General features: G+C 41.8%; 1 protein-coding gene across 1 annotated transcript in view; it reads right to left on the bottom strand.

Moving 5' to 3' along the window:
- The window catches only part of CSMD1 (CUB and Sushi multiple domains 1), a 2,397,241-nt gene that overhangs the window by 382,867 nt on the left and 1,992,521 nt on the right, over positions 1–21,853 (bottom strand). The window lies entirely within an intron of this gene.

Here is a 21,853-nt window from a genome sequence, read left to right as displayed (position 1 = left end):
TATAGAATCACACTTATTGCCAGAGCATAACTTTTAGGCCCACCCATTTAGGCCTGCAGCTAAGTTATGTGTGAATTGGGCATACTCTATAACAGTGCACAGACCTTTTAGGAATACCCATGCTCCTCCTCTGGTTAAACCCTCTTTTTAGATTTGCACACTAGAAGAGATGTGTAACATTTTGTACAATGTGACTAACAAGTTGTGCATGTAACTTTTAATTTGTGCCAATTAGCATCAGTCATAGGTGTCACTTGCCAATAATCGGTGCTAGTCTTGTTAAACAACTGTGTGCTTAAATCGGCTATGTGCAACAATTTGCATATACAACTTATGGCGTTCTCTACGGAATCTGGAGGAAAGTGCACAGGAAAAATAAATACATATCTATTGAAATTGCACATTCCTCCTCAGTTTTGCAAAATCTTCCCAAAAATATAATAATAAATGCTACTGTAGTACACCCCGAGTCAAAATAATAAACTGGATTTATCAAAGAGTTTCTCTCTTTCTGTGGCTATGGGTAAATGGTATGATCATTAAATACATGTTAAATTGTCTAATTCTGTATTATTTCTGCTTAACATATATTAGTTTACAACAATGCAAGTAATAAAATAATGAGATGTAAAGCATGAAAATAAATGCAAGGCACTATAGATTAGCAACCCATATTGAATATTGCTCCATTTAAATACAATTATGTTACTTTACTTTTGGTTACCATATTTGTGCCTCATCCGCACCCTGTCCATTGCCCTTCTTCACTCTTCCCATACTCCACCCATTGCCCCACCTCATACCCTGCCCCATCTCCCTACCTTTCACTCATTTCCTTCGACCCCCTTCCCATCCTCTGTACCTTTTTAGTCCTTTTATTATTTCTCTCTCTCCCTCTCTCCCTCCCTCAAATCCCCTTCCCCTGTGGGTGTTTCTTTCTCTCTCTCTCACACACACTCCCTCTCCCCCCTTCCAACACCTCTCTTCCTCCTATGGGTGATTATTTCTTTCTTTCTTTTCCAACTCCCCTCCTACCCCACAAGTACTTCTCTCTCTCTCTCTCTCTACCCCCCTTCCAATACCCCTCCTATCTCCTATGAGTGATTCTTTCTTTCTTTTTTTTCCTCTCTCTTCTTCCAACCCCCCTCCCCCTCACAGGTGCTTATCTCTCTCTCTCTTCTTCCAACCCCTCTCCTCTCCAACAGGTGCTTCTCTCTCTCTCCTTCCAAACCCCCTCCTTCCCCACAGGTGCTTCGCTCTCTCTCTCTCCTTCCAACCCCTCTCCTCCCCTGTAGGTGCTTCTCTGTTTTCAGGAAACCTTATTTAAAATAAGCCACAACTCCAAAGATCTTCCTTCCTGGAAATTGTTAAAAATTTTATGCTGTCAGTGACACTGCTGATAGGTAAGCAGCTCAGGCCAATGCCTTTTGTGTAGCCCACCCCTACCAGCCCACCCCTACCCCTTTTGTTTTTCCCAACCAGCTTCTTCAGTTTCCTACCTACTTCCTGCTCTAAAAAGTTTTGAAACTCTGGTGCTGCAATTCAGACTTTGGGAAGCTGACAGTGTCAGTGACGTGAGCCTGATGCCTTTGGTCTGCTCCAGAAGCCTACTCTCTACTGCGACTTCCTGTTGCCATTTAGGTGGGATGCTGCAAAGGGAAGGCTTTTTAGGCCAGGCCGAAGACAGCAGACTCACTTCACTGATGCTGCTGGCTGCCTGAAGACTGAATTGCAATGTCGGAAGTAGTAAATGGGGGACAGGAGGGGATGTATACCTGACTCCGAGATGGGGGCTGGAGACTGGAGAGAGCAAGTTCAAAACTCTGAAAAACTCTCCTCAATACATACAAAAAAGAAAACTAGTCTACATAACTAGAGAGCAATGAGACTACTAACAAAGGAACAACTTTCAAAGAAAACATATCTATCCTACATTGTTATGATCCCTAAATTCTAAACCTAATTACCACCAGACACATGTTCTTTCTCTTTATCTGATAACAAAACTTCTGAGGAGGATCATAGAAAAATACTTTTTTTTTTCATTATAGGTAATCATACTTGACAAGAGATTCTGAGAAAAAGGATGATCCTGAGGCGAATTATTATAATTATTTTTAAAAAATTTCTTCTCAAATTATTTTTAGAAAATTGTTACAAAGTGTAGGAGAAATAAAAAAATTCACTTCAGCATTAAGATTAAGAACATAAGAACTACCATCACCGGATCAGACCTTAGGTCCATCAAGTCCGGCGATCCGCACATGAGGAGGCCCAGCCAGGTGTACCCTGGTGTAATTTTAGTCACCCGTATCCCTCTATGCCTCTCATAAGGAGATGTGCATCTAGTTTGCCTTTAAATCCTAGAACGGTAGATTCTGCAACAACCTCCTCCAGGAGGGCTTTCCAGGTGTCCACCACCCGCTGCGTGAAGCAGAACTTCCTGATATTTGTCCTGGACTTGTCCCCCCTCAGCTTCAGTCCATGTCCTATTGTCCGTGTCACATTGGACATTGTAAATAACTTTTTTCCTGCTCTATTTTGTCGATTCCTTTGAGTATTTTGAAAGTCTCAATCAGATCCCCTCGCAGTCTCCTCTTCTGAAGGGAGAACAATCCCAGTCTCTCAAGTCATTCCTCGTAATCCAAGTCCTCCATACTGTTTACTAGCTTCGTTGCTCGTCTCTGCACCCTCTCCAGCAGTTTTATATCCTTCTTTAGGTAGGGAGACCAATGTTGGACACAGTATTCAAAGTGTGGTCTGACCATTGCCCTATAAAGCGGTATAACTTTCTCCGATCTACTCGTGATTTCTTTCTTTATCATGCCTAAAATTCTATTTGCTTTCTTCGCCGCTGCCGCGCATTGTGCCGACGGCTTCAGAGTCCTATCTATCAGTACACCCAGGTCCTTTTCTTGTTCACTCTTACAGAGTTGCACCTGACATTCTATACTAGTGTTCCTCGTTTTTTCTGCCTAAGAGCATTACTTTGCACTTTTCCACATTAAACTTCATCTGCCATTTCTCTGCCCATTTCTCTAATTGACACAAGTCGCTTTGGAGTTCCTCGTTATCCTTCTGCGATCTGATTGCCCAGCATAGCTCATGCTATCATATCTTCCCTTTTTAAAGTTTAAGGTCCTGGTTGAGGTTTTGGAACGTTTCCCCTTCCCGGTGTCAAGTTTAAAGTTGATCATGTTGTGATCGTTCGTCCCCAGCGGGACCGTGACTTCTACTTCTTTTGTTGGTCCCGTAATGCATTTAGGACCAAGTCCAAGGTTATGTTTCCTCTCGTCAGCTCTCCCACTATTTATTCCAGGAAGCAGTCCCCTACCACTTCCAGGAACTTGGCCTCCTTGCCACAGTTCGAGGTTCCCAGGTTCCAGTCTATCCCCGGGAAATTGAAATCCCCATGATTATTACATTACCTGTCTTACATTCTTGTTTAATTTCCTCTATCATTTCCTCCGTCTGTCCTGGTGGTCGATAGTTTAGAGATGTGAGGCGTGATCCCTTAATATTACACCTTATACACACTGTTTAACATAATACTCACCTTTTAGCAATTTGACATTCTTTGTTTTACCCTATACTTTTCTACATTTCTAAATCAGTCATATCAAGAGACTGCCATATATTATCTGATATTCATTATATTCTGTTTAATTTTTATGTTTTATTACCTGCTCCAGGTAATAGACTGACTTAAGTAGCTTGCAATTTTTTAAAAATATACAGTTTACTTCATCACAATAAGAACATTAATATGTAAAATGAAACATGCCCAGTCATGAATTTGAATATTGAAAAAAACATCAGGTTACGTGGATGACATTTCTATACCACTCTAACATTTAAGTCACAGATGTTGATATACCAGTTATGAATGATAATTTCATCATTTTTAATTTAAACAGTTATGGATTTGAGGAAAAATTTCCAAGCTTATTATTAAGGGATAATAGATGGCCTACATTGGTCACAAATACAAATGCAATTCTGAAAATTATTTCAAGAACATATGAACTCTGCAAAGAAGCTATGTCTTGGCTTCAGCATATGCTTAATACAAATAAGTGGGAGAAAAATCCAAAGACAAGCAGGTCTTTGAGGAAAAAAAAAAAAAAAAAAGAGTACAAAATGATCTAGTTTACAGGAACTCACCAACTGGAGGGAGAGGCAGGCAGACAGATGGAGGAGTAGACACATGCTGGAAATGAGCCCCAGGTGAAGCACATACCAAGTTAATTTACAATTAACTAAAGCACAGTAACCCATACTAATGTTAACACAGATTATATCTCTCTATATCTATATCCATAGCACCTTGATGCAATTTTTTTTCTTTCTGAAAAGTTGTCTAACAAATGTTGTGAATAAACATAAGCATGTATGTTAATTATCACTGACCTCTATTGTCATGGGGGATGATTCACTTAAAATGTGAAGTGTCTCAAGGTTAACAATTGCACAGATTAATTAATTTTAGTACATTGGCCTTTAAATGAACCAAGGCAAGACCTAGCAGTTATGTTGTTCAGAGGATAAAATATATTACATTACATTACATAAGTGATTTCTATTCCGCCAATACCTTGCGGTTCAAGGCGGATTACATAAAGGTTTTCAAGAGGTTAAAGGAATTGTGAATAGCATAAGAGATGTCATAAGAGTTATATAAGAAATTATCAATGAGTAGTCGAGATCTTAAGGTGATAAATGAGGGTAAATTGGATTCATATTAGAATTTGTTGGGTAATTAGAAGCATATTAAAGTATATTAAGGATATAGAGTGTGTAGTTGGGGATTGGGTAGGCACTGGTCGTGTTAAATAGATTTTATGAATTTTTTGAAGAGAAGGGTTTTAGTTTCTTTCTTAAAGGTTTTGTAGTCTGTGGTCGATGACAACAGAATGGTGATTTGTCTGTCCAGTTTAGCTGCTTTGGTGGCTATTAGGTTGTCTTATAGTTTTTTTTCGTTGTCTTTCAAGGTAGAGTCTCTATGGGCCAAAATTCCGGGAACAAAAGGAACGGAAACAAAGATCGGCATCTACTAGAGACTCCCAGGGCAGTCTGAAGAAATTGATGGAGAGATGACGGATGAGATTAAACGCAACTGCAAGGAAGGCAACATAGTTATCATGGGTGACTTCAATTATCCGGGGATAAACTGGAACCTAGGCACCTCTGGCTGCTGTAGGGAGATCAAGTTCCTGGATGCTGTAGGCCACTGTTCTTCAACCGCCGGTCCGTGGACTGGTGCCGGTCTGCAGAAAATTTCTACCGGCCCACTCAGGGCCAGCGAGATCGAGTCAGCAGTTAAATTTCCTGCTGACTGTGGTTCCTCCCGACTGCGGTTCCTGCCGACTGCTGTTCTTCTCAGCCTCAGGCGATCAAGACAGGCTGACGACATCGGGGCCTTCCTTCTGTGAGTCTTGCCAGTTCGGAAACAGGAAGTTGAAACAAAGTAGGCGGGACTCAGAGAGTGAAGATCCCGACGTCAGCAGCCTGTCTTGATTGCCACCCCTGCCGAGTTGCTGAAGAGGGTTGCTGGGAAGGTGCAAGTGGAAGGGAGAGAGCTGAAGGTACAAGGGAGATGGTCAGTGTGTGCGAGCAAGATCCTGGGGAGCCTTTGACAGTGGCTGTCTCCCCTCCCAGCAGCTCTCCTACTTGCCAGGGCAGTGATTCACCGGCAACTTCCTCTTTCCTCAGAGGCGGCAACAGACCCAAGGCTGCCTAAGTAAATCAGTGCTGCAGGCAAGTACTGAGAACTGTTGGAAGGGGAGGAAGCCACTGTAGGAGGCTAGGAAGCTACTGGATAAAGGGAGAGCTGCTAGTGGACCTGGAGGGAGGTAGGAGAGATGCTGGTGGGAGGGGAGGAGGGAAAGGGATGGGAAGAGAGTTAATGTTGGATAGGGGGAGGAGGGAAGGGAGAAGGAAAGATGGAAAGAAGAAGGAAAAAAGGAAGGAAACAGCTGGCAGGGAGATTACAGGAGGGGAAGGGGGCCAGGGTGGAATGGAAAGATCAGATGAGGGAAAGGGGAGAGAGAAGAATGAGAAAGTAGAGAGAGATTGATGCTGGAAAGGGGGTCAGCAGAGAAATGAGAGAGGGATAAAGATGCTAGATCTGGTGTAGGAGAGATAAAAATGAAGAAAGCAGTGAAGCTGGAATGAATGATGTAAAAAGGAGAGAGGAGGCACAGGCTCGATGGCCAGGGGAGAGGGGCATAGAAAGAAGTCAGATATATATGGAAGGGGGAGAGGGCAGAAAGTGGATGGAACACGCAGATGCTGGATTGAAGAGACAGGACGATGCTGGAAGGAAAAGAGTGAAAAGAAGATGAAAGCAGAAACCAGAGACAACAAAAGGTAGAAAAAATAATTTTAGAATTTTAGAATATATCAGATTTGAAATATTTATCCTGCTAGAGATATAACTGGGGACTGCAGTATTCTGTTAGCATGATATTTCTGTGTAGCATTCTATAATAACTTGGCTTGTTCAGTTTTCTTGATAGTAGAAGGGAAATATGTAAAGGGAGGGGAGACAGGGGTTTTGTTGGTCTGTGCTCTGTATATTTGTATTTATAAAATCACAATTGTTCAGAATATTTTTTCTTTTTATACTTTAATAAAATACGTTCAATATAAAATCATAACTACGGCTTGTGCAGATGGGATCAGATGGTTTGCGGGGACCGAGCTCGTGGAGATGGGGCGGAAATGTTTTTTTAAAATTTCAGTCTTAATAGTTTGCCGGTCCACAAAATAATTATTTTATTGCTGCCAGTCCACGGGTGTAAAAAGGTTGAAGAACACTGCTGTAGGTGATTGCTTCATGGAACAACTTGTCAAGAAAAATACGAGAGGAAATGCAATTCTGGACTTAATTCTAATGGAAGGAATAAAATCAGAAAGAAAAATCTGAACCTTGGTCCAACCCTTGCGGCATACCACAAGGATCCCCACTATCCCCTATTCTGTTCCACCTATAGACTGTATCTCTCGGAATATACCTAGATAATCTAGGCATCACCATCTACAGTTATGCAGATGACATTACCATTCTCATACCTTTTGATCAACCAAAGACCGCCATGACAAACACACTACACCAAACAGTAGCAACCTGGATGAAAGATCACAAACTGAAACTCAACACAGACATAACTAAATTCATCCTCCTCGAAAACGACTAAGTCCCAACCATAACCAATATTGAAATTAACACAATCAACTATCCCATTCAAACTACCATAAAACTACTAGGAATGACTATAGACCGATGATGCACCATGCAACCACAAATAAATAAAACAATACAGAAATCCTTCGCAGTGATGAGAAACTTAAGACAAGTCAGGAAACTCTTCAAAAAAACACAATTCCAGCTTATAGTACAATCCCTAATCCTAAATCTACTAGATTACTGCAACATCCAATAGCCTCCCCTGCCCTGCTACAATGACTAAACAACTACAAACAATCTAAAATACAGCTCTGAGACTCATCTACTCATTGAGAAAACTCGACCATATTACAGAAGCATATATCAACTCACATTGGCTACCAATCCAAGAAAGAATATTATTTAAATTCTACTGTATGTTATTTAAAGCCTTAAACGGAGACAGCCTAGCCTAACTGAACAACCGCCTCATCCAAACCACCTCAATCAGACATAGAAAAACACACACCCCATTCACATACTTCTCGATCAAAGAAGTAAAATATAACAAACTATATGATGGCCTCCTGGCCACTCAAGCAGTTAAACTAGATAACCAAATCGCCAATCTACTGATAACGACGCCAGACTACAAGACGTTCAGAAAAGAAATAAAAACTATACTCTTCATGAAATTCCTGAAACAGCCCTAACTTCAAACTTATCGTCCTTCCCCCCTCCCTCTTCCCACCACACAGAATCTACACAACCTACTCATTACCTCTCTAGAAAGGACAAATGTTCTTCCATTGTAACCCTCCGTTTTTTGTCTCTTTTGTAATCCGCCTTGAACCGCAATGTAATGGTGGAATAGAAATCTCTAATGTAATGTAATAGGCTCAAAAACGATAAATCGCCGGGACCAGATGGCATCCATCCAAGGGTAATCAAGGAACTGAAAGGGGCTATAGTTGAACTGATTCAACTAATAGCCAATCTGTCGATCAAATTGGGATTGAGTCGGGAAGACTGGAAAGTGGTGAATGTCATGCTGATCTTCAAGAAAGGTTTGAGGGGAGATCCGGGAAACTATAGACCGATGAGTCTGACCTCAGTACCAGGAAAGATGGTAGAGGCGCTGATAAAGGACCACATCATTGATCACCTTGACGGACATAATCTGATGAGGACCAGCCAGCATGGCTTCAGCAAAGGAATATCTTGCTTGACGAACTTGCTGCACTTCTTCGAGGGAGTAAACAGGCAGATTGACAAGAGTGATCCAGTCGACATTGTATATCTGGATTTTCAGAAGGTGCTCGACAAGGTTCTGCATGAACAAGTACTTCGAAAAATTGCAAGCCTTGGAATCAAGAGTGAAATACTCACGTGGATTAAAAACTGGCTGGCGGATAGGAAACAGAGAGTGTGGGTAATGGACAATACTTGGACTGGAAAAGCATCACGAGTGGAGTGCCGCAGGGTTCGTGCTTTGTCCCATGCTCTTCAACATATTTATAAACAACCTGGAAATTGGTAAGATGAGAGAGGTTATTAAATTTGCAGATGATACAAAGTTATTCAGAGTAGTCAAGATGAGGGAGGTTTGCGAAGACCTGCAACATGACATAAACACACTCAAAAAATGGACTGCGACATGGCAAATGAGGTTTAACATGGATAAGTGTAAGGTGATGCATGTCGGTAACAAAAATCTTATACACGAATACAGGATGTCCGGTGCAGTACTTGAAGAGACCCCCCAGGAAAGAGACTTGGGAGTACTGGTTGACAAGTTAATGAAGCCGTCTGCGCAATATGCGGCAGCTGCGAAAAGGGCGAACAGAATGATGGGAATGATTAAGAAGGTGATCACGAACTCATGCTTCTGCCATGGTACGCCCTCACCTGGAATACTGCGTTCAGCACTGGTTGTCGTACATGAAGAAGGACACAGTACTACTCGAAAGGGTCCAGAGAAGTGCAACTAAAATGGTTAAAGGGCTGGAGGAGTTACCATACAGTGAGAGATTAAAGAAACTGGGCCTCTTCTTCCTTGAAAAGAGGAGACTGAGAGGGGACATGATTGAAACATTCAAGATAATGAATGGAATAGACTTAGTAGATAGAGACAGGTTGTTCACCCTCTCCAAGGTACAGAGAATGAGAGGGCACTCTCTAAAGTTAAAAGTGGATAGATTCCGTACAAACATAAGGAAGCTCTTCACCCAGAGAGTGGTAGAAAACTGGAACGCTCTTCTGGAAGCTGTTATAGGGGAAAACACCCTCCAGGGATGCAAGATAAAGTTAGACAAGTTACTGCTGAACCAGAACACACGCAGGTAAAGCTAGTCTCAGTTAGGGCCACTGCTTAAGCGGACTGCTGGGCACGATGGACCACTGGTCTGACTCAGCAGTAGCAGTTCTTATGTTCTTATGGCTATGGAAAACCAAAAATTATATTGTTATTTTTTATTATGTTTAATTATTTATATGTAAAGGAGGGTCCTCAGTCTTAACAACTCTGCCCAGGAACCCCTGTTAAGTCAAGTTGTTGGTTCTCATTTATCCAAACAGGTAACAAATTGTAAAACATCCCAGGACCCTTCAATGTGTGAATGTGTGCATGTTGAGTTCAAAATCAAAGTACAGAATCAAAATTCAAAAAGTGAGTTTTCCATAGACTCTAGTAACATCTAATTGATACATATTAGAAAAGTTAAATTCAAAAATTCAAACGAACGTTAAGCTCAAGGATGAAAAAGTTCAGACAGCACAAATGCAATAAAATTGCTAATAACCACAAGTTGGAAAATACCATAAACTTAGCTTAAATGTTCAAGTATGCCATATAGTGTTTGCTCAACAGAGCTCCATTTCAGAGGGAATGCTTCCATCATCGGGAGCAGGTACACCGACCGCAAAGCTGATTGAAGAATTTTTGAAAAGATGGTGACAAAGCATGGAAACATCCATGCTATACACTGCAGATAAAAAAAGTCCTGATGACATCAACACTAGCGTTGAAAGAGCTGATTGGCCCCAAAAGAGCTCACAAAATAAGCTCAAAAGTTAAGCTCACAAAATAAGATAAAATAAACAAGAGTCACAACAAAAGAATCAGATAATAGCATGCCATTCAATAAAGTCATTCAAACCCCTTGGTTGAACAGTCTGGAGATCAAATATCCAGAACTGTTCACGTAGTTGTAAATGTGTCATTTTGTTACCACTGTAGTGATCTGGAATTTTTTTCAATGATGAGCCATTGTAAACTAAGCTATTGCAACTCTCTACTTTTCAATATACCACAAAAGGATAAAAAGAGGCTCCAAATTATCCAAAACACCGCAATAAAACTAATCCATAAAGCAAAAAAATATGACCATGTAACTCCTTTACTGATAAAATCTCATTGGTTACCCATTAATCATCGAATCACTTTTAAAATAGCACTATTAATCTTTAAAACTATGGCATCTAAGGAACCACAATTCATTTCCAAAATGATTATTCCTTATCATGCTTCTCGTTCCCTTCGATCTATTTCTCAAGACCTATTATCAGTCCCTTCTTTAAAAACAGTAGGCACAAGAAGAAACGAAATGTTCTCTGTTTTAGGACCTAACACTTGGAACTCCTTGCCCTTCTACATAAGAAAAGAAAAAGACCTCAATTCCTTTAAAAAATCTTTGAAAACTTTTTTATTTAAAGATGCTTTTACTATTTAATTTTATACTCTATTTATATATTCCTTGTTTTTCAAGCTCAATTTTTAATCTCCTAATCTTATTTTTGCCCCCTCCTTATGTGTGTACCTTTAATGTTTCTTCCATCTGAGACTGAGAAAATTGTAACTTTTTCCCTTTTTTCCCTAATGTATCTAGTTTGTGAAGTAACTCCTTATAGTTCTAACATTGTATGTCATAAATTTTTGCCTTTCAAAAATTTGTTAAGAAGTTTTGTTGTTAACACTATTTGTTATCATATATGATATTTTAATTGTACATCGCTTAGAAATTGTTATAGGCGATTCATCAAATAAAATTGAACTTGAACTTGAACTTGTAAATGATGGAAAGAATGCTGTTTCGCCAGACAATGAAGCACTATAGGAGAATTTAGCGAATGAGTATTTATCCTTTTTCTATGTTCAATCAAACATGTTCTAATAGCCCTTTGGGTCCGACCCACATACACCAGCAGGTGGGGCAGATGATCAAATAAATGTCCTAGCTAGATTTACAATCCGTAATGTGTCTTAAAGAGTATGTTTTTCATTGAAAGCAGGATACAGTAATAGCACACATAGCGCAATGACCACAGGATGTATGGTACCTGCAGAAGGCGACGTGCTGTTATCAAAAGAAAAGTTGGAATGAACTAGTCTGTCAGAGATGTTTCTTGGGCGAGTATAAGCTCATCCACAAAAGCTGAAGATAATTGCATTACTTGCCAGTGCCGTCTGATACTGCTGGCTACGGCAGCTGCCTGGTCAGAAAAAGTGAGAGTGCACACAGTCCTATCTTCCATTGTGCTGGGTTTAGATCAGCGGTCTCAAACTCGCGGCCCACGGGCCGCATGTGGCTCTCCAAGTTTTATTTGCGGCCCGCGGTCTGGACTGGATCATTCTCTTCTTTTTGGAGCAGCAGCGTGTCTGGCTGGTTCGTTCCGTTCAAAGCCGCGGGTTGGAGGCTCCTTGCGCTATCCACTCCTGCATCGGAAGCCTCTCTGACATCACAACATCAGAGAGGCTTCAGACGCAGGCGCGGATCTCGCAAGGAGCCGCCAGACACGCTGCTGCTCCAGTGGCGTACCAAGGGAGGGGGGGCGGTCCGCATAGCTGGCCACCCTCCACTGTTCTCCCTAGAGTGCGGCTCGTCTAGAGCAGTGGTGCCCAACCTGCTTCCCTTCCCTTCTCACCGCTGCCATCGGGGAACAGGCCGGCACCATGCTCTTTGATCTCCCTGCTTCTCTCGCCGCCCGACCTCAATTCTGACGTTGAGAAGACGTTCTGGCTAGCCAATCGCTGCCTGGCTGCCCGGAACGTCCTTTCCGACGTTAGAATTGACATCGGGCGGCGAGAGTTGGTCGGCCCTGTAGAGAAGAGAAGCGTGGAGATCTCAGCCTGTTCCCGATGGCGGCAGCAGCAGCAGCCTATTCCCCGGCGGCGGTGGCATGGGGGAGGGCAGGAAGGAAGAAAGAAAGAAGGGGGGGACAGGGAGCCAGAAACAAAGCAAAAAATGAGACACGGAATCAGAGAAAGACAGACAGAGAAAGAAAGAAAAAGTTGGAGGAGGGAATGAGGTCTGGAGAGGAAGCATACAGGAGGCTGAAAGAAGGGAATAAATATTGGATGCACAGTCAGAAGAATAAAGTGCAACCAGAGACTGATGAAATTACCAAACAAAGGTAGGAAAATGATTTTATTTTCAATTTAGTAATTGAAATGTGCCAGTTTTGAGAAAGAAAAGATATTAAACTTTAAATGTGAATGCTGCAGAAAAAATAGAGTACTTGGAGGGCCGCAGAAAAAAATAGTTAATGTCTTATTAAAGAAATGACAATTTTGCATAAGGTAAAACTGTTAAAGGAAAGTTTTAAACTATAAAGAGTTTAACCTCATGCAAAATTGTCATTTCTTTAATAAGACATTAACTATTTTTTCTGCGGCCCTCCAAGTACTTACAAATCCAAAATGTAGCCCCGCAAAGGGTTTGAGTTTCAGACCACTGGTTTAGATGTTAATAATAAATCCCGATTAGCATACAATGCTCAATGGTAAGCTTATTGCAATACTGTATGGGGATATCCCCTCTTGATGTACCTACCGTTCGTATATAATTTTTGATTGGATTTTAAAGTTCTGAGTCGAAGAAAATATCTTCTAATTTGCCCCTATTGTACGCAATATACACTGTTTTGGATATTCTCTATTTAAAAACAGTTCATGTATTAATTCAGACTGATGCTTGGAATTATCATAATATGAAGAAAGCCTATGTAATTGCAAATACTGGATGATGGGTAGATTATCTTTTAAAGGTCTTCATCATTGTGAATGTCAGGGATATCCACTATAGTTATTTTCTCCATTTTATCATTCATTACCATTATTTTTGCTAGATGAATATTCATGCATCATTAATATGATACAATTTTTTTAAATCAAATGTTCCTGAAAAAGGTAGCATTCAATGAAAACATGTTTATAAAGGGATTTTTGTGCTCAAATATGCTTTTTAAAACATACTATTTTTGATCTTTTCCTTTAGGAATAAGGAAACCAGTTTAGAGATTTATTTTAAAGAATATTTTAAAGAAATGAAAATGATTTTGCTGTACATGCATGAAGCATTACTGTTATTATTACATGCCCTATGAATGTGAACACCATCAAGACCCTGTACTGCCAGATAAAACTTAGCACATCCTGAGACAGACCAAAGGTCCACTAATACCAGCATCCTGCCTCCATCAGTGGCCAATATGGATCACTAGGCAATACCCAGCAGATCCATTTCTTTTTGCTTACTTTGAAGATACCTAATGGTTTTTCTTCAAGTCTTAATGATCATTTTGAATGGATTTTTCCTCAAGGAAATTGTTTAAGTTCCCATGTAAGGGAGTGAGTGAAATAGTGAACCAAAAGACAAAAAAAAGTACTGCAGACAGATCTACAAGATGCAGACAATGTTTATTACAAACAAGCAAACAAATTGTTGCGTACAAATAAACCACTTTATCAGGATATGGGACCAGACACGGTCCATGTTTCGATCAACACGTCTTCTTCAGGGGTCCCATAAGTAGGTGATAACCAAACACACTCAACAAATATGCTGAAACACTTAGCACACAGATCAGGCACTCGTATTTGTTGTGTGTATTTGGTTACCACTCTTAGCATTACCCTTCTCCTCCACTGCCAATTACAGAATTTGTTCCTTTCATCTAGCTTCCCCCTATGCCTGGAATAAATTACCCGAGTTTGTCCGTCAAGCCCCTTCCCTTGTTTAAAAGCAGACTGAAAACCCATCTTTTTTATATAGCCATCAATCCTTAATCCTACTCCTCTGCCCTCCAACCCAGCCCACTTATTAACCGTTCCCCTTAACTGTGTCCATGACATCCTGTTTGTCTGCCTTGCCTGTTTAGATTGTAAGCTCTTTTGAGCAGGGACTGTTTTCTTACTCTTTGTGACTCTATGCAGATCTGCGTGCGTCTGGTAGCGCTATAGAAATCATTAATCGTAGTAGTGGCCAACCCAGGTCACAAGTACCTAACTAGATCCCAAGTAGTAAAATAGATTTTATGCTGCTTATCCAAGGAATAAGCAGTGGATTCTCCAAGCCATCTCAATAATGGCCTATCGATTTCTCTTTTAGGAATTTATCCAAGCATTTCTTAAACCCTGCTAAGTTTACTGATTTCACTACATTCTCAGGCAATGAATTCCAGAGTTTAATTACATGTTGTGTGAAGAAATATTTTACACAAAAGCTTCATTGCATGCCTTCTAGTGCTAGTATTTTTGGAAAGAGTGAACAAGTGATTCACATCTACCCTTTTCACTCCACTCACTATTTTATAGACCTATATCATATCATACCTGAGCTGTCTCTTCTCCAAGTTGAAGAGATCTAGTCACTTTAGCCTTTCCTCATAGGGAAGTTGTCCGCAACATTTTATCATTTTCATTACCTTTCTCGGTACTTTTTCTAATTCTGCTATTTCTTTTTATGAGATACAGCATCATGCAGCTATAGTTCAGGTTCCTTTTTGCCACATGCATAAGGTGACCATACGTCCCATTTGAACAGGACCGTCCCGTTTTTGGATCCCCTGTCCCGTTGTCTCCACACACAGCTTCGGGATGCCGAAATGTCCCGTTTTCAGGGACAGCGTCCCAAAGCTGTGCGCGGGGACAACGGGACAGGTGATAGCTTCCTGTCCCTCCTTGCTGCGCAAAAAAAAAGTCACCCTCAGGGCCGGACTAAAGGGTCCTCGCAGTCCGGCCATTTCTCCCCCTAAATGGCCCATCTCCATCACCTTCGCGGCCGACCCCATTGCTGGAATTACCGGCAGCAGCACTCCCTACTCTCCCTGCGCAGCTGACCCTCTGACCGCAAGACAACCAACATACCTCCCTCAACAGCAGCATTGCCAGCGCTCTAAACAGGCTGCTTTGCAGCCTTCTCCTGCCAGGGCCTTCCCTGTGTCGCGTTGCTGATTACATCATCAGTGATGCGGCACAGGGAATCAGTGGCAGGAGAAGACTGCAAAGCAGCCTGTTTAGAGCGCTGCCGATGCTGCTATTGAGGGAGGTATGTTGGTCGTCTCACGGTTGGAGGGTCGGCTGCGCGGGGAGAGTGAGGAGCACTGCTGCCAGCAAATCCATCCAGTACTCTGTATGACTGCAGGCAGGATCTTTGAAGACACATTATAAATGGCTTCCAGAGCTTTCCTAATCGCTTCTAGGGCAATCTCTGATGGACAGTCCAATGCTGATAGTGTTATGGTTCTCATTCCCACCGCTATCGAAGTTTCCTGGAGGGCTGCCGTGGGAGCGGACTGCCGGGCACGATGGACCCCTGGTCTGACCCGGCAGAGGCAATGCTTATGTTCTTATGTTCCAAACTCTCTCTTGCCGGCACTAAGCCCAAAGGTGTAGCTGTGATGAATTACCTTCCATAGAAACCTCTGCATTCAGCCTACTCACTCCTGCTAGGAATAACACACAAGGCAACGCCCCAGAGGGTCCTGGCAAAGGTTCAGTACTGGGATGTAGGGGAGGACTAGGACCTGCTGGGCTAAGTGTCACATCACTCCCGAAGATTGGGTTCTTCTCCCTGCCACAAACAAATCCCATGATCTTTGACTGTCTTATCAGAGGAAACATCACTTGATGAGTTGGACTATGGAGGGGCTGTCCTGCAGGAAACAAAAGAGGAGATCACACACGTCCTCACAGCCTGGCAGCCTAGACTCTTTTCTAAAATACCTACAGGGGTGCACATGTAGTTGTGGCATGTGCAGTGGGAGCAAACATTTTACAAAGATACATGTGGGAAGAATCAAAGGAGGAAATGTGGCAACATGTATCGTGTAAGTTGGTATTTTACAACAAGTTAATTGCAAAATGGATTAGTTGAATGAAATAGTTTATTCTTATGTTCAATTTTTGTTTTATTTCTATTGGTTAATATGTAAAGTGGTCATTGTCAGTTTCTTTAAATTTACATCTGCTATATTTATATTTTGCGTATTAGGGGGCTATGTGTCATTGTTTCTGTGGTGTTTCACTGTATGCAGTTTGGCTTCTTGGCGGTTCAGTTTAACCTTTATCTACATATTTCTATTTTTAGTTTGTGATTACTTATTCCATACTGGGTGAGAGTGGTTCTGTGTTCTGTGTGTATGAAAGACATGGTTTTCTGTTAGCACTGACAAGCCTTGTTTGGCGAAATGCTTCAGGCATGGTTCTTGGGAGCACCTTGAATAAACCCAATTTGAATCTCCTTATTTTCTGCCGATCTTCTTTTGTTTCATGTTGGATTCTTTGGTGCACTTATTGCCTTGTTGTTTCGTTACAAGTTAACATACATGGAGTGGAACGTAGTAGATGAGTTACAGATTTGGTTGTATGTACAGTAGAGTGAGGCAGTTGAGAGGTGTTGTAAACTTGGTTATTAACATAGATTTATATTTCGGATAGTATTACTGTTTTACAGGGTTCAGAGTTAAAATCCTGGGTAAGTAGGTGGGAAGGGAAGAAAGGGGGATTTGTTCAGAGATGTTTGGGGGTTGCATAGAATAAACTGTGCACTGGTATGATAATCTTTGTTTGTTTTGAATTAAAAAAAAAATACAAGTGGAAATAAAGAAGTAAATAAGAAAACAATTAAATGGGGGGGGGGAGTGCAAGGGTGGGATAGGGGTCAGGGGGGCCCAGTGTGCCTAGGGGCCCTCAAAGAATTAATCCTGCCCCTGGCCTCCCTCCAACACTTGATTTAAAGCCCCCGGTCCACTGCTGCTGCTAATCGCAGCCCAAAAGCCTTCTTCATGACGTCAATTCTGACGTTGGAGAGGACGTTCCGGGCCAGCCAGACAGTGATTGGCTGGCCCGGAACGTCCTCTCCGATGTCAGAATTGACTTTGGAAAGAAGGCTTCTGGGCCGTGATTAGCAGCAGCAGCAGGGAGGTAAGCAGCGGCAGCGGACCAGGGAAGGGGGTTTAAATTGGGCGCTGGAGAGAGGCTTTTTTTTGTGCGGCATAGAGGGAAGGAGGTAGGCAGGCAAGCAGGCTGGCTTTGGCACGGCAGGGAGGTAGGTAGGTAAGCAGGCAGGCAGGCTGGCTTCGGGGGTGGGGGTGGGACAAAGTCTGGAAGGCAGTGAGGGGGACATGGGAATGAGGCACTGTGGGCACTAAGGACATAGGAAGGAGGCACTGGGAGCACTAAGGACATAGGATGGGACACTAAGGACATAGGAAGGAGGCACTGGAGGCACTAAGGACATAGGAAGGAAGGAGGGAGGGAATAGAAAGGGACAATTGTTGGGCTTGAGTACAGAAAGAAAGAAATGAAAGAAAGAATATACAGTCAGAAGGAAATACAACCAGAGACTCATGAAATCACCAGACAGCAAAGGTAGGAAAACTGATTTTATTTTCAATTTAGTGATCAAAATGTGTCAGTTTTGAGAATTTATATCTGCTGTCTATATTTTGCACTATATTTGTCTATTTTTCTATAGTTACTGAGGTGACATTGCATATTTTAAAGTCATTTGCCTTGACATCTTTGAAACTCCCCAAATATAAATGATAATTAACATTTTCTCTGCATATAGTGTGCTTTGTAGTTTGTTTTACATTTTATGGTTACCATTATGAATTAATAAGATATTATGGGGCTCATGTTTACATGAAAAATGAATGGAAAAAATTTGGGGTGGGATTGGGGTGGGGCTAGGATAGGATTGGGGCGGGGCTAGGGTAGGATTAGGGTAGGGCTAGGGCGGGACTAGGGCAGGATTGGAGACGGGACTGACAATAGATGTCCCCTTTTGATGAAAAAAATAAATGGTCACGTTATACATGCATCACTTTGCACTTGCTTACATTAAACGTCATCTGCCATTTTGATGCCCAGTCTGCCAGTCTAAAAACAAAAGAGCTGTGGAGGCTAATGTTTCAGATGTAGACTCAGATGTGGACCATAAGAAGAGTCAATAAAAACATTCACAATTTCAGTATTGAAGAGGTCCTCTTGCAATTTTTCACAATCCTCTTGCAATTTAACAACTTTGAACAGCTTTGTGTCATCAGCAAATTTAATTATTTCACTAGTTATTTCTGTCTCTAGATCATTGATAAGTATGTTAAAAAGCAGTTGACCCTTCTCCAATGAGAATACTGACCATTAAACCCACTCTATTTTTCTGTCTTTCAACCAGTTCTTATTAGGAAATCCTTGTGATACTCTGCATGGTGGAGTCCAATTATCAGAGTAGAGACTCTGTCTTTCAATACTCTGTATCATCATCTATTTGCAAGAAAACCTTGAAACCATTGTAGAACAAATCCTGAAATTCCTAGTTCAGATAGTCTGTTTAGTATGATTTACCAAGTTGAATGCTGCAGAGGCATCATATTGTAATAACAGCTTTTATCCGCCCATACTTAAATCCTATATACCCTGAACACCAAATCGGTTACGTATGTCTCTGTACTGTGTGAATTTCAGAGCCCATGTTGCGAGGGTAACCACAGATTCCAATGCATAATATAATCTTTTAGCTGGGAGGCAACTAGAAATTCTATCAACTTTGTCATAAAAGGTATGCTTGCTATCGGCCTACAACTGGCAATTTGAGATGGGTCTAAGATGTTCCTTTTGGGATGGGAAGATTTCACCAAATGCCTCTAAGAACTATCCTTGCATTAGAGTAGAATTTATCATCTCAACTAATTACTTAAGTACTTCTTTTGGTATATCACTATACAAATAAGATGGACAGATATCCAGTTGGGAACCAGTCCTAGATAACCTGTTCACCAGTGATCTGAGACTTCTTAGCTCTCTCTCTAAATTAAGAAATGAACTTTAATAATTTTTGTAGATTACTGGCAGGCAACATCTGCAAAATGTATAACCATCTGTCTAGACAACCATTTTAATTACTTAGGTTGTTCCTATGAGAGAGTGAGATTATATAAAGTGGATAGGAATTTAATAATGTCAGCAAAAACTGGATAAATATTTTGATAATACAACTTAGGGAATGTACATGGAAATCCAGTTTGTTTAGTCTATTTCCTTTTCTCGGCCTTTGTTGGCCATTTCATTTATTTTGTGTGTTAATTTATTTTATTTTGTTCAACTATTTCTCAATAAAATCAAAATGAGAGAAGAAATTCTTCTAATTTTGACTCTAATGCTGGGGTCTTTCCACCCAAGTTTTATAAACTTGCAACCATCAGTAGTGGTGCTAGTAGCACACCAGAGCTTCAAGGGATGAGCAAATTAGCATGAACAGTGGAATAAGAACTCCGTAACACAGTGAGAGATGTAAAGCAACTGAATATTGGCAAAGATCCCCCCAGCATAGAAAAAAGGGAAAACTATTTGAAGAGTATCAAAGATATATCACATCACAGCCATAGGGACAAAGTGATTGAATAGTGGTATGTTTACCTCAGTATACCATGAGAGGGACAAAGCTATACCCTCATTGTCAGAAATGCTAGCATCAAAAGTTGTATCAACATTTTAGACAATGTGATGGGACCAAATCAACCACAACAGTAGTAAGAACACCCTAAACACCAAGGGCTGGATTCTGTATAGGATGCCCAGTCTCAGAAGCTGCCTAAGAGGCTTTTGAATATCCTCATGGACAGACACCGAAGCCCACCTAATAACCCAATTCTCTAACCAATGTCTATTTCACAGGCACCGGTTAGAGAATCATGTTACTGTTGAGCTTATCATGGCAAGGGATCTCCCTGCCGTGATAAGTTTAGCAGCAACCCATCCGTCCGTTCCCCCCCTCTGAAGAATACTAGCAGGAGGGATGCCCAGTCCCTTCTGCCAGAATACCCCACCCCCCTGAACATAGCACAGCAGGAAGGATGCCTAGTCCCTCATGCTGAAACCCACCCCCCACCCCTGAACATCGCGGGCATCCCTCCCACCGGATCCTCTCTCCACCCCCAGGACCCCATCATCCCCCCTACATGGATCCCTCAGCCCCCCAGAACCCCCCTACTTTAAAATGTTGACTGGCTGGAGGCATCCTTTCTGCCTCCAGTCGGCTGGCCCGCCTTTTCATGAATGGTGGGCCTGCCCCTTCCCGGTGCATCGAGGGATGCACTGGGGAGGGGCCTTAGGCCCTGATTGGCCCAGGCACTTAAGGCCCCTCCTGTAGGATGGGCCTTATGCACCTTGGCCAACCGGAATCTTAGGCACCATTCACAGTGCATTCTGGGATGCACTGGGAGTGGCCTAAGATTCCAATTGGCCAGATCCCTTAGGCCACTTTTAAAAGACTCTAGAGATCATGTCACCTAAAATTGGTTCTAGAGCTACTTTGTAATTTGGCACTAGCAAATTCAGTAGTCATTTAAATTATACATTTTCTATCTCTTCTAGGGGCTGATGATCCTAGGAAATCATTTCACAGTGTTACAATTTCCAGTGTTACCTACCTCCTTTACCAGAACATCCTGGTGTGTGCCACTCATGATGAGGGTTGCTTGTCTGCAATTTGATTGGGCAAAGAGCCTTGGAGGACAGCTTGGATCATAGACTTCTCCTTTCCTATTGTTCTCCTGCTGCTGCTACTGGAAGGTAGAGGTTCCCTGACTAGGACAATTGCCACAAACCAGGACAGATCTTTTTGCAGATTATATCATCTTACCCCATTCTGCAAGATCTGTTAGGGCTTTCTGGTAGGCTTCTATTTGTAAATTTATTTTATGAAAACACACAGATGGCTCTGTGCCTTTATAAAATACTGGCACAAATCCTACAGAAAATGCATGTAAATCACTCATATGAACATTTACACCAGCTTAGGAGCTAGTGTAAATGAATGTACGTACAATACATGTGATCATGTATGTGTTACATATATCAGATATAATTTTATATAAGAACATAAGAATTGCCGCTGCTCGGTCAGACCAGTGGTCCATCCTGCCCAGCAGTCTGCTCACGCGACGGCCCCCAGGTCAAAGACCAGTGCTCTAAATGAGTCCAGCCTTACCTGCGTACGTCCCAGTTTAGCAGGAACTTGTCCAGCTTAGTCTTGAAACCCTGGAGGGTGTTTTCCCCTATAACAGACTCTGGAAGAGCATTCCAGCTCTCCACCACTCTCTGGGTGAAGAAGAACTTCCTTACGTTTGTACGGAATCTATCCCCTTTCAACTTTAGAGAGTGCCCTCTCGTTCTTCCTACCTTGGAGAGTGTGAACAGTTTGTCTTTATCTACTAAATCTATTCCCTTCAGTTTTTTTAATGTTTCGATCATGTCTCCTCATAGTCTCATCTTTTCAAGGGAGAAGAGACCCAGTTTCTCCAATCTCTCACTGTAAGGCAACTCCTCCAGCCCCTTAACCATTTTAGTTGCTCTTCTCTGGACCCTTTCGAGTAGTATCGTGTCCTTCTTCATGTACGGTG

Source organism: Geotrypetes seraphini, chromosome 3 (genome assembly GCF_902459505.1).
Source record: "Geotrypetes seraphini chromosome 3, aGeoSer1.1, whole genome shotgun sequence".
NCBI lineage: Eukaryota > Metazoa > Chordata > Amphibia > Gymnophiona > Dermophiidae > Geotrypetes > Geotrypetes seraphini.
Note: the sequence above shows the minus strand (reverse complement) of the source record. Positions and strands in the feature narration are given on the sequence as shown.